The sequence below is a fragment of the Jaculus jaculus genome, chromosome 1 (genome assembly GCF_020740685.1).
Source record: "Jaculus jaculus isolate mJacJac1 chromosome 1, mJacJac1.mat.Y.cur, whole genome shotgun sequence".
NCBI classification, from domain to species: Eukaryota; Metazoa; Chordata; class Mammalia; order Rodentia; family Dipodidae; genus Jaculus; species Jaculus jaculus.
The window spans coordinates 20,107,576-20,122,188 of NC_059102.1; positions in this window are offsets into that span (position 1 = coordinate 20,107,576).

Sequence of the window (14,613 nt, forward strand, 5' to 3'; positions counted from 1 at the left end):
CTTCAACCAGGGCAATGGAGAGAGCACACTGGTGGAAGTCCTCCGTCCTAGACATGGTAAGTGTATGCCACACGAAGTCTAGCCCGTGGCCTGGAGGCTGAGAGCATGGTTTCACAGGGGACGTTCCATGGTGGTCCCTCGTGTTTCTTTGAATCTTTTTATAATTCTGTCAAGCTAGAAATGTACTAGTTTAACACTTATATATATGGATATATTTATTTTATTTTATTTATTTGCGAGAAAGACAGAATGGGTACACCGGGGCCTTCAGCTGCTGCAAACAAACTCCAAACACGTTCTCCCCCTTTGTGTGCGTGTGTGATGTTGCATGCTCAGATCACTACGTCTGGCTTACGTGGGACCTGGACATTTGAACATGAGTTTTTGGGCTTCACAGGCAAGCGCCTTAACTGCTAAGCTAGCTCTCCAGCCCTATGAATCTTTTTTTTTTTTTTAAAGAATAAACTATAGTAAGATGTTCCCAAATCATAGCAATTTTTATGTGTATGGTGTGTGGGGTAAGAGGGACAGGTCTTTATGGTGTAGTTAGTTGAAAGACTGCTCTAATTTTAAAATAGCGTATTCACATATCATCTAGCATTGACTTTTTGTGGTACTGGGGATCGAACCTAGGGCTTATTGCATGCTAGGCAAGTGTCTGGTACCGAGTTTCATATCCCCTGCCCTCTTTTTGTTTTTCATTTTGAGACAGGGTCTCATTAAATTGCCCAGGCTTGGGCTGGAGAGATGGCTTAGCGGTTAAGCGCTTGCCTGTGAAGCCTAAGAACCCCGGTTCGAGGCTCGGTTCCCCAGGTCCCACGTTAGCCAGATGCACAAGGGGGCGCACGCATCTGGAGTTCATTTGCAGAGGCTGGAAGCCCTGGCGTGCCCATTCTCTCTCTCTCCCTCTATCTGTCTTTCTCTCGGTGTCTGTCGCTCTCAAATAAATAAATTTAAAAAAATAAATAAATAAATAAATAAAATAAATTGCCCAGGCTGGCCTTGAAGTAACTCAGTAGCCCAGGCAAGCCTTAAAAATCACAAGCCTGCTTCAGCCTCTCCGGGCCACCAGGCCTGGCTTCAGTTAGGTGACCCTATCAAAATGTTTGGGTTTTCCCTTAAAGCCATTCCATCTTAGGAAATCATTAGAATATACTGAGACTTTTTGTTTTTTCAAATTAGCCTCAGCTTTTCAGATTCATAGCAGATAAGAGTCATGGCACAGAGGGATCGTAGCCTCTGGATATAAGCAGCAGAAATGGTACAACTTTGCAGGGTGGGGAGGCAGCAAGGGATGGAGCGGGCAGTAAGGACCCAGCTCATGTACAGGGAGATCCAAAGAGCTTCGGCTCTTGGTCCCAGAGTCAGCTGTCTCATAGTGAAGTTACACAGCACTGGGGGTGATTCTGGGTGCTTGTTCTCAGCACAAGGAAAGTAGCTCTATGTACAGGGACATGGTTTGTCCTTAGAGGTGCCATTATGTGTTTTATAAGTTTACTCAATGCCGTGTTTACTTAGAAAGCCAAGTGGCACTTAGGAGCTATTCTGGTCAAAAATTAAGTGCAGCAGACTGTATTGCTTTTGTATTTTAAGAACGTTTTATTTTCCTTTTGTGGTGATAAGGAACAATTAAATTAAAGTCAAGCATGACAAGAAGGACAGGAAACTCCTAATTAACTACTTTGAGTGGGGCCCAGACCACCGCTATGAGAAAAGAGGAACATTCGAAATCATTTTCCCAGGACAATGCTAGAGATCTGTGGAGGTGGGACTTGAACTCAGTCCAGGAGTGCCCTTAGTAATCCTCTGCTGTCTCCCCCAAGGGAAAAGGTCTACTGGTTCAGTAAGAGGGTAAAAGTCCTGTTTAGATTTCTTTGCCTTCATGTGCTTGAACAAGATCTGTCCATCAGTTTAAAGAAGCGCGCCCCTTGAGCGTGTGCGATTTGCCAGCGCTTAGCTGGGAACCTGGGGCTTCTCTTCATTCTCCTTCTGATGTCTAAGTGCAGTCAGAGAAATGCAATAAAACTCAGTGGTTGCGTCCCCTGTAAAACTCAGTAAAGGTCTGGAGAGGAGGAGAGATGACATGAGTTGATAGATCACTGTGTAATTTTCTTGACAGCCTGGACAATGAACACGTGTTCCTTCAGCCTTGAAATTTGCCATGGGTGCAGCGGTCTTCATCTCTGTTCAGTGCCCCAGCAGAGACTCCCTAACTATCTACCCTCCTCCATCTGAGGCTGCCAGGGAGCAGAGAGCCGTGAAAGGCTCTGGTCTAGACTTGGAAGATGAGCTCCTCCACAACAAAAGGGTGAAACCCTGCCTGGGGGAGTAGTTCTCTGAGCTAAACAGGATAGTGAGTGGCAGAGAACTTTGAAAACTGCAGAGCTCTGCAACATGGACGGGTTATTAAGCTAAATCTTCAGAAAGTCCAATTTGTTTTTAAGAAATTGTTTAAGTCTGGCGTGGTGGTGCACGCCTTTAATCCCAGCACTCAGGAGACAGAGGTAGGAGGATTGCCATGAGTTCGAGGCCACCCTGTGACACCATACTAAATTCCAGGTCAGCCTGGACCAGAGTAAGACACTACTTTGAAAAAAAAAAAAAAAAGAAAGAAGAAGAAAAAAAAAATTTATTTAAGGGACTGGGGAGATGGCTCAGCAGTTAAAAGCACTTACTTGCAAAGCCTTGTAGCCCAATTTGAGTCCCCAGTACCCAGATAAAGCCAGGTGCACAAAATGACACGTGTCTGGAGTTCGTTTGAAGTGCCAAGAAGCCTTGAAACTCCCATGCCTTCTCCCTCTCACCTAAATAATAAATATTAATAATGATTTAAGGGCCGGGAGTGGTGGTGCATGCCTTTAATCCCAGCACTCGGGAGGCAGAAGTAGGAGGATCACCATGAGTTCGAGGCCGCCCTGAGACTCCATAGTGAATTCCAGGTCAGCCTGGGCTAGACTGAGACCCTACCTCGAAAAACCACACACAAAAAAAGATTTAATAATCTAAATTGTTGCTTTAATAGCATGACCTTTATAACAACAACAACAACAAAAATCCTGTGACAGGTACATCCATGTGAGTTTGTAACAACAAAATTGTGGGTGCAGGTGTGCCAGGCTCTACAGTGATTTCCCCGAGGAGTTGTGGCCTTTCCTATTTTACTTTTATATTCTTCTATTTTAAAGACCACTTTAGGGGCTGGAGAGGTGGCTTAGCGGTTAAGGCGCATGCCTGTGAAGCCTAAGAACCCAGGTTCAATTCTCCAGGTCCCACATAAGCCAGATGCACACCATCTGGAGTTTGTTTGCAGTGACTAGAGGTCCTGGTGCACCCATTCTCACTCTCTTTCTCTCTCTCCCTCTCTCTGTCTCTAATAAATAAATAACTAAAAGTACAGCCTTAAAAAAATTAAAAAATAAATAAAGTGAGTACTTTATTTTATTTTGTTTTTCTTACTGTAGCCCAGGCTGACTTGGAACTCACTGTGTATTCCCAGGCTAGTCTTGAGCTCACAGTGATCTTCCTACCTCTGCCTCCCGAGTGTTGGGATCAAAGGCGTGTGGCTACCACAGCCGGCTCAATGAATATTTTTGTTACAATCAACTGTTAAAAACTTAGTGTAATGATTCCATCCCCTTCCCAGCACTGTCCAAGCACATGGTAAAAGAAAGGACAGGACCCTGGGGAGACAGCTCCGTGGAAGGAGAGGCCCAGTACTGCGATAATGTCTGACTCCTACACGGGTACCATAGTGTACTCACGTCCACTTCCACACCCACATCCACACACACATTATACACATCAGACACAGCATACACACATATCACACACACATCATACATCACACAAATCATACACACACATCTTGCACACACATCATACACACGTCATACACACATACGTCATACATACAGCACACACATATCACACTCACATACACACGCATCACACACAAGATTAAGTGATTGTCTTCTCATTCTACTATTTCACAGATTCACATAACATCATTTGTGTGCAAAGCCTCTGTGTGCAAAGCACTAGGGTGTTAATACGTGCAAAAAAGTGGCACGGTGGTAGACTCTCAGAGCACTGATGAGGGCGCATGGGGACCAGTAGTGGCTGGAAGAGAGCTTCTGGGAAGTAGAAGGACTTCTATAGATAGGAAGGAACTAAACACATAGAGGGAAGGTCTAGATAGAAGACATCTCCACCCCCCCTCTAAAATTAAAAAAAGATTAAAGTATAGCCATTTCAATGACTATATTACAACAGGGCTCATAGAATATGCTCAAAGATTCCTGTGGGAACACAATTTCAGTGGTATTGATTATTGCCTTGAAAAGAGATTTTTTTTTAAGACCAGAAAGTGTGCGGCTGGAGAAATACCTCAAAGGTACAGGGTGTCGTCTGCGCAGCATGAATGCTTGAGGGGACCCGAGTTTGATTTCCCAGCACCCAGGTGTACAGCTGGGCATGGCCATGATGTCTGTAACCCCAGCCCTGTGCGGAGCACGGGTCAGCAGTCACTGGGGCTCATGAAAACGGCGAGATAAGTGAGAGAGTGTGTCTCAAGGAAGCACAGCGATGAACAACACAGGGGTGGGGGTGACTCAATGTTCTCTTGCAGCCTCCACATATGCGTGCATGGGGTGCTGCATCTGTACATACATGTGCATGTGCCACACACATGCTTGCTCTACTACATATTTACACATGCAAAAAAAAAAAAAAGGGTGAAAACTGGGCATGATGGTGCACACCTTTAATCCCAGCACTTGGGAGGCAGAGGCAGGAGGATCATTGTGAGTCTGAGGCCACCCTGAGACTACATAGTGAATTTCAAGTCAGCCTGGGCTAGAGTGAGACCCTACCTTGAAAAAAACAAAACAAAACAACAACATCAACAACAACAAAAAAAGGTGTGGCAATACTAGCTAATGATGCCCCGCCCCTGGTGATAGACTAGGAGAAGTTTCCCAGTTTCCTGTTGCTTTTGATGACATATCAGGACAGCAACAGTGTCTCCTCTTGACCCTGGCCATAGTAAAAGACAGCCAGGCGTAAGAGTGAGAATGGCGGGTGCCTGTGATAAATCAGGAACTTTTTTGATGAGCTATGCTCATTTAATTAGTGTGTGTAAAACAGACAAAAACCCATGTCGGGCATGAGCAAGCCAGGCCAGGTTCAGCAGCGTGCATGCCATCATCCAGCCTAGTATGCCGCCTGGTGACTAACCAGAGTCAGAATTTGAACCCAGACCATCTGACTCAAGCTCTTGCCCTCAAAGTATGACCCAAATTTCCAGTCACCAGTGTCCTCTGCCCTAACACAGCACCGAGTCCTAGACGGTGGCCAGCCACCAATTCCTGCACAAGTGAATGAGTGTTTCTTTACTCAGTGGCCACCTAAGCACTGTTTGTTGTGACAGTTACAAGACCAAATTATACAGTGCCAGAGAAAAAATTAATGCAGACATTGAGACAACGTTACAATAGATCTCTTTTTGGTCACATTGTGCCTGGGTGGTTCGATTAATTTGTATGGACCAAGGTACAATTTACTCTGCAAGTCATTGCAAAAGAATTTGGGGGCTGGAGAGATGGCTTAGCGGTTAAGCGCTCGCCTGTGAAGCCTAAGGACCCCGGTTCGAGGCTCGGTTCCCCAGGTGCCACGTTAGCCAGATGCACAAGGGGGCGCACGCATCTGGAGTTCGTTTGCAGAGGCTGGAAGCCCTGGCGCGCCCATTCTCTCTCTCTCCCCCTCTATCTAGCTTTCTCTCTGTCTCTGTCGCTCTCAAATAAATAAATAAAATATTAAAAAAAAAAAGAATTTGGGGAGCCTGAATTACTGTGACATGCCACAAATAGCCTGCATTTCTTGCTGGAGCATCAGGAGAGCTATCTGCTCCTTGTTAGTTTTTTTTAGCAAGCTGCATATGGTAGCAGGTACCAGCTTCCGCAATTGTAAAGGCTGCCCTGCTGGTGGGTGCTCTCTGATACTTGGCCCCATCAGAGCTGTCAGCAAGCAGAGCTTAGATGCTGCATATTAAAACAGCACTCTCTCAAATTAGGTTTGTAAATATATCTTATGAATGCACATTTATATTTTTAGGAAATTTCTTTCCTGTACTGGAAAGCTCCCTTGGCAGAAATTTGGCTATCAACCCAATGATGTATAAAAGATGTCTGTAGTTAATTGTTTTGGTGGATTGACTTGCCAAGAGCCAATGTAAAGAAAGGTCCTCTGAGCTTCAGTGTTCATTGGGTGGGAAAGGATTAGAGTTTTTCCATTTAAAATTCCATTACCTCTTGTAAAAGAAATGGTCCACATGGATCCAAAATTTCAAGGCCAAATATGTTGCTGACTTATTGATTTTTCATTTCAAAAAATATATTTATGAGAGAGACAGAGGAGGGAGAGAATTGGGCATGCCAGGGCCTCCAGCTACTGCAAACAAAATCCAGACACATGCACTACCTTCTGGGTACTGGGGAATTGAGCCTGGGTCCTTAGGCTTTGCAGGCAGGTGGCTTATCTGCTAAGGCAGCACTCCAGCCTGACATTTCTTATTCTAATCCAACCAGTTGGCTTGGATCAAATGTCTGAGAGATGCACAGAAGGCTAAAAAAAAAAAAGGATGAAGGATTATGGGTATAACCAATTATTGCCTAATTTTTTCAATAGAAGGGGAGATTGGAAAACATCTTTAAGCAGCCTTAAATGACATAAGGATTTGAGAACATGTTCCCTTCATGTTATTAATTTCAACCATTCTCTCATGACCCTGTCTCTGGCAGAGTACATTTTCTTTAAATGAAAATTAATGTAAAAAAGGAGCACCTTGGGACCAGAAAAACATAAACTAAGTTAGTAACATTCATCTTTGAAAGTTCAAGTCACTTTAAAAAATGAAATCTCCAAAATTGATTTTATTGGTGTCAAATCATTAAGTGACTATTCTATGCACATTTGAAATTTGTGAATTATCATGGTGTCACATTATGCTTCAGATTTTAAGTTTCATTGTCTTGTTTCTATTTTGAGGAAGTGTATCAACACAATAGTTTTCAGGTACTTACTAGGGTTGGACTGTGTGTGTGTGTGTGTGTGTGTGTGTGTTGTGTAGTATATGTGTGGTGCATGCATGTGGACGTGAAGATGTGCCCTGTGCACAGACAGGCAGAGGCCAATCCAAAGGACAATGTCAGGTAACCTCTCCTAGTACTTGTTCCCCATGTTTTTTTTTTTTTTTTTTAAGATGTAGTCTTCCATTGAACTAAGAGCTGTGGCTTTTTGGTCAGAGATTTTCTGACAGGTGTGTGGCCATGGCCGGCTGTTTACATGGGCACTGGGGAATCAAACTCAGGTGGTCTTGGGACTTCTCAGACCTCATGCTTGCAAGACAGACACACTTACCTACAGAGCCAGCTTCACAGCCTTCCTTCCTTCCAGATTCTGGGACATCTTAATCAACATTTGCTGGTTTGATGTAGCCTTGGTTTTGATCCTAAGACTTTCTTGGCACAACATTCAATGCAAAAATGGCAACCATCTCCTGGAATGCAGAATATTTTTTGTTTGCATGTTTTATGGTGGGAGACCCACCATGTATTTGAAACCTCAAGTGTTTTGGACTTTTTTTTTTATAGTATTGGGAAGTAAACTAGGATTTAATGCATGCTAGGCCAGAGATCTGCTACAAGCTATAGGTGCGGCCCAAGCTAGGACTATTAAGCAATATGATCACCTGAAAAATTGGGTAAGTTCATCCAAATTTCCAGTGGCAAGGATACTCTATGAACCTGAATGAGGCCATGGCCAAGTGGACTATATATTCTAGAACCGAGTCCTGGCTTCAGCATTTGATAGAGCTGCTTGATGTTTCAGGGCCTCATATGCAAATGAGCATGCTTATAGATACCTTCCTCAGAGTATCTCGGAGACAATGAGCAGAAAGCACGGAAGTACCCGGACACACCCACACGCGGGAGTATAATAAATGACAGCTATTGGCATGGCGGAGTTCAGGGCACCAGCCAGGAACGTGGTTCTCTAAGGCTTAAGAACTTTCACAGGGTCAAAGGCATGAGGCAAGACTGTTGTCATGCAAAGGGCATGATGTCATCACAGTCTTGGCTTTCTCCTTACAAGAGAATTCCAAAAGCAGGACAAATAGAAAAGACATACGTTGTTGAATTACTGTGGACCTCTGTCTCCAGGAATGAAGAAATGAAGATGTGTAGAGGTTTTTTGTTGTTGTTTTGGGCTTTTTGAGGTAGGGTCTTGCTCAAGCCCAGGCTGACCTGGAATTCTCTGTGTCGTTTCAGACTGGCAATCATCTTACCTGTGAGTCCCAAGTGATGGGACTAAAGGTGTGTGTCACCACACCTGGCAGTGCAGTTTTTGTGCTGTGAATCAAACTCATAGAAAGAACAAGTTGTCACCTGCCACAAATGATCAGGCAAAAATATCCAAGGTGAAACACTTTCCTTTGATCACCCAATGCACTGGCACCGACACACCGCTCCTGCATGGCATTCTCTCTGACAGGCTGCACGGTGGATTTTAAACTCCGTGAGCAACAATAAATATAACTACCAACCTTGAAGACTCATCCACTTGCACGTAAAAGCTCCCAGAAACTTCTACAGGAGGTAAGTGTCATTCTGTGCCACTAGATGGCACAGGAATGTTATTCAACCAGCCAGTCAGCATAGCAGAGCCCCGGAACATCTTGCTTGACTTCCGAGAGATCTTTCCTATATAGTCCTGTAGCCCAGGTCTTCTAGCATCAGGTGACAGACACACAGACCCCAGGAGTTCTGACCCCAGCTGTGGGCATTCACACAATTTGGCATATTGTCAACTTCACCATCATCCAAACGACTAACCCAGAAAATATCGAGAGCTTCCCAACCGTGGAGAAGTTGATTTCCAAGTCTCCCAGGAGTGTGCATTTGGAAGAAAGGGCAGCATTCTTCGGACACTTTGCCGGACATGACATGCTATGACATCATCTTCCTGCCTCACATCAGCCAGACTACCCGTTCCAAGGAGGGCGAGCCCGTCCTCTCCTGTCTCAGTTTTCAGATTCTTCACCTCAGAACTCATTCTTGTAAGATACTAAGTATAGTTGTTGGCCCCGGGATGTGGTTTGAGTTGAATTGGAATGATTTTATTAAAAGGTCTTGTTTTGCATGGTTTAAAAGACCAGGCTCTGAGGCTAGCTCCTCTGCCCTCTCCCGCTCCTCCCCCCTCCCAGCTCCAAGCCCTAAAGCAGCTGTTTTCTTTCTAGGGAGAGTTCAGGATGGGACTGATGGAGCAGTCTTGTAAACAGAAAGTGTTACCCTGGGGAAAAAAAAAGAGCTGTTTTGAGGTCATATTAACACCACATAAAGCAGAAACTCAGCAGGCTTGGATTTGTGACTCAGACTTGCATTTGTAGGCTGGAGGAGTGGCTTAGCGGGTAAAGTGTTGGCCTCGCATCCACGAAGCCCTGGGTTCCAGTCCCAGCCATGCATTCAGCCAGGTGGGGTGGCATAGGCCTGTAACCCAGAAATTCAAGGTCATTCCCCCATACATAGCCAGTTGAAGGTCAGCCTGGGATAAATGAGACCTTGTCTCCAAAGTTCATTTATTATGATCAGTACAATTCGCTAAATGTGACAAAACTCTTTCACACCATCCCCTCATCATTTATAACAATCCAAATAATCACTGGGCTTCTAGAGAAAGCAGACCGCCTGTGCCCTGCGAAAGATCCGTGAACAGACAGGAATCATTTGAAGGGACACCACATCAAAGCGACAGGGCACTGGGCTCCTCCCAGGTGGTAACCAGAAGGAGTGGGATCCTTTCTTCTCACCTGTGGATTAGTGGCCCGCCCAACAGGTGCTGTTCGAGGTCTTTCTCCCTGGCACAGGTGGGATCTGGGCGTCCCCTGGGCGGTTGTGTTTCCATCTACCCAGCCCCTCTGCAAGGGACGGTCACCGGGAGGCCCTATTGAGGCCCCCATCCAGCAGCGGGCTTCCCAGACTTTGTTGGGCTCTGGGAGCAAAGTGGGAGAGGAACCCCAACTGTCCCCTAGTCAAGGGCTTCCATATTAAGCCAAGGCGATCATTTCCTTCTGTAAAAGAATACCCTGCCTCCCAGCAAGCCGGGGAGTCGGGGAGCGTGGTCTCCTCTTGGTCCCCCCGAAAGGGTTACTGGAACCTGAGCCACTGGGGAACCCAAGCTCAAGGGCGGGGCTTCTCCTGCCTTTGTTCCCGAGCCCCCCCCCCCCAACTCCCGGGCAGGACTCGGTGGCCAGCGAGCTTGGGAGCCGGTCCCCTTCCGCGGCTTCCAGCGTCTTCTTGCAGTGGGCGGCGGCGCCCCCGACCTTGATTCCCCGGGGCGTGGCCCACTGCCCCGCCCTCCCTTCGCCTCCCGGAGCCCGCACTTCACCTGACTTTGACTCCTTGCACCCGGGCTGCCTCAGTGCGTGGGCGCCCCTGCCCTCCTTGAGTCCCCTGGGGTACCACGCAGCCCTCTGGGACGCTGAGCCAGGTGTCCTCCCTGTCCAGATGACGTGAAGCCCTTCTCAAGAGTTCTTTTCTCTAGGCAGGAATTCCTCTCTCCCCTTCTTGATGCGGTTTGTTTTTTTTTTTTTTTTGGGGGGGGGGCTTTAAAATCTTGTGGGATCTTTCTTAATACGCTATTTCCAACCGTGCAGAATATTTGCTTTGGTAGCTGGGGACATATCTGGAGCTTTGGTAGTACCTCGGTGGCATGGGGGATAAGGGCGTAGAACTTAGCGGGAGAGTACTATGTGAGCATGCCCAAAGGCCGTGGGTTCAATCCCTACCAGCGGCCACCACCATCACCACCATCACCGCCGTCATACTGGAGTGTGTGCAGAAACCTAGAGACTTGCTTTTAAATAAATACTAAACGTGACTCTTCTGTTCTGTGGTGTTGGGAACAAGAGCTGAGTTGTCCTTTGGGCTCTGTTCAGAAGATGGCTAGTCACCCAACCCTCTGCCTCATTTTATGATGCTTCTTGAAGATCCACAGCGCTAAGTCTATTTTGCTTCAAAGGTCAGTCAAAGAGAGAAGGGGAGCTGCAAAAATAAATAAATAAATAAAATCAAAACACACACACACATACGTTTTGCAGCCGGTCATAACTAAGATTCCCACACCTTCTAAGTCACCATGCCATGGCCCCAGGCTGGATGCCAACTTCACCACTTGGCATGGAGATCATGCATTTGATATTCGCCTTTATTAGCATGGCTGGGACTGTTGCCAAGTGTGCGTGCGTGGATAAGGATCTAATGATCATCCCCGAAAGCTACAAAGACGGTCATAATGAAGTGGCACATACTTGTAATGAATCCAGCCCATTCTCTAAGCTAATGAGCAGGAACGTGAATTCTCACAACACTTAGCTTTGGGTCCTAGAGCGAGACAGGCTGCAAAATCATTACCCAAAGTAGTTCTTAGGCAGAGCTTGGCTCCAGAACTCAAAATGTGACCACTCCGGTGGCTGCACATATGGACTATGTCGCTGTCACTTTCAGCAGTTACTATTTTAGCTGGATAGCGCAACGTCTGCTTACTGGGAAAGTCACCCGTGCCCTCCTGCCCCCACTGCTCTGCCGGCGGGGACAAGAGGAGTGATGGCCCCAGAAGCCAGCAGGGCTCCTCAGCCCCTCGTTCTAGAGCCGCCTCTCATGACAGCGAAAGTCTCATTTCCCCGGATTTGAGAACTTGCCCTAGAGGTCACATGCACGCTGGACCCCATGAGCCTCAGGACCCAAATCAGGGAGGAAAGGGGAAATGGATTCTGAATGCAAAACCCTGCTCACACTCCATTTTCAGTTCCGTGTTCAAATGCAAAGTGACAGGGCTCTGCTCCAACCACAGACTGAAGTCACCGGGAAGGGGAAGCAGGGAACAGACTGGCAACAGAGCCAGGAGCCAGCCTCTGGCTGGGTAGGGAGAAGGGCCTCTTCAGGTACCCAATAACAAGGGTAGGCACTGGGCTGCTTAAGCTGGAGTCAGCTCTACCTGACGATGTCTCCTCTCCCCTCAGGACTGTTCTTCTTCTCTTCCTATTGCTCAAATGGGACACGATGGATACTGGGCAAAGACAGATAAAGAGGCGTGCCTTAGCTTTCCCGAGGAGGGACTAGGGAATGGGGACAAGGAGCGCTGAGTTGCTTTCCGGTGTTGCCTGGGAACATGTTGCTCTAAATACTGATTGAATCGGTTGCCTGAAATCAAAGGAACCCTGCAATTCACGGTTGTGTGCATTACTCCTTGGACAATTAGACAGTGTGGAGGTCGGTCAGTCAGAGACCCACCGGGCATCATGAGCGATGCTGCCCTTTTCTCGTGTTATTCGATGGAGGATTTTCAGAGGGCAGCATGTGGACTAAGGCTGACTGCCGTTCTCACTAGCCATGAGACCTCAGGTCAAGCTATGAAAAGTGGGAGCCAGTAGTACTCATTTGCAAAGGCCACTGTAACAGAGTATCACAGACCAGGTGACTTAAATGACAGAAATTAGTTTTCATCCAGTGCTGGAGACCCGAAGCTCAAGAGCAAGGCGTGGGTGGAATTAGTTTCTCGTAAGCTTCCCGCCCCGCCCCCGCCCCGTCTTTGCAGGTTGCCACCTTTTTGGCTGTGTGGTCAGGTGATCTTACCCAGGTGTTGTCCCTGTACCCTAATCCCCTCTCCTTATAAAGGCACAGTCAGATTGGATTAAAACTCACTCCAGTGACTCCCCCTTTTTAAAAAGAATTATTTTATTTATTTATCTGAGAGAGGGGGAGAAAGAGCCAGAGAGATAGAGAGAATGGGTGTGCCAGGACCTCTAGCCACTGCATATGAACTCCAGATGCATGCCCCACCTTGTGCATCGGGTTTATGTAGGTTTTGGGGAATTGAACCAGGGCTCTTTGGCTTTGCAGACATGCGCCTTAACCACTAAGCCATCTCTCCAGCCCAAATGACTCCATTTTAATGTCATTCTTTCAAGGTCCAATGCCATACATAGTCACATTCTGAGGCTCATATTTTGGGGATTAGGGCTTCCACATATGAAGTTTGGAAGGATGTAATTCAGTCCATACAGAGCCTCAATTTCCTCACTGGAAAAACTGCAATGAAACTTTCTTTTCTTGTTTTGAGACTCAATTGAGATAAAGTAAGAAAAGGGACTTTGGAGGACTACAAGAGCAGTATACAAAGTCAAGCTGTATTGCAGTTGGGTTCACCTTACTGGCAGAAATCACCCTGCCAAGAACAGCTTTTGGGGGGGAAAAAAAAGATTTATTTTGGCTTAGACTCAAGGGGAAGCTTCATGATAGCAGGGGAAAATGATGGCATGAGCAGAGGGTAGGCATCACCCCCTGGCCAACACCAGGTGGACAACAGCAACAGGAGAGTGTGCCAAACATTGGCAAGGGGAAACTGGCTATAACACCCATCAGCCTGCCCCCAACAAAACACTCCCTCCAGGAGGTGTTAATTCCTAAATCTCCATCAGCTGGGAACCTGGCATTCAGGACACCTAAGTTCATGGGAGTCACCTGAATCAAACCACCACAAGTTGACATCCTGTGTAGGTAGAATGCATAGCTTAGGACAGTGTGTCTTATCAGCTTGTGTAAAAGTTGCATTCTATATACACAAAGTTCTACTGAAAAGATAAATTTGCCAGGCGTGGTGGCACATGCCTTTAATCCCAGCACTCAGGAGGCAGAGGTAGGAGGATCGCTGTTGAGTTCAAGGCCACCCTGAGAGTACATAGTGAATTCCAGGTCAGCCTGGGCTAGAGTGGGACCCTACTTAGCAAACAAACAAACAAACAAACAAACAAAAAAAAAGATAACTTTGCATAGATTCTACAAAATGTCATATCTTCTTAGGACTTTGATTCTGAAATACTATTGCAAATAATTTGCTTATGTTATTTATCCATCAACTGCATACGTATTCTGTGTTAGGAACTGCATTTGCCATTATTTATAAATAATGTAAATGGCGAGGAAGCTGCTGGAACTCCATGGGGAACTGAGCAAGGAGAGAACTTCCGGTTTTCTCCATTCAGTGGAGAGAGCCTCACTGAGCCACTGGCTGCCTCTGGACGCTTCCTTCAACAGGCACCCAGGCTACTCGGGTTCTGGACACCTAGAGGACAGCTTGGGGCTGGGACTGAGCCTTAGGGGGTAAACTGGGACAAAAATCAAGTTCTGCCACTCTTAGATGCTGGGTATCTGATACAACAAGATCACCCTGGGTTTTATGAAAAACATGAGCAGTGATACATGTACACACGTACACAGAGACTGTAAGCATTTGCGCTTGTCCTTGAGTACAGACGGCAGCATTAGCAGTTTTTAATATATATATATATATATATATATATATATATATATATATATATATATATATATACATGGGGTGTTTTTTTCAGTGCTGGAGATTGAACTCAGTGCCTTGTGCATGATGGGTAAGTGCTGTGCCACTAGCCTGGATATTTCTTTCTTTCTTTCTTTTTTTTTTTTTACAAAAAATTATTTATTTGAGAGATAAAGGCAGATACACAGAGAGAGATAATGGACA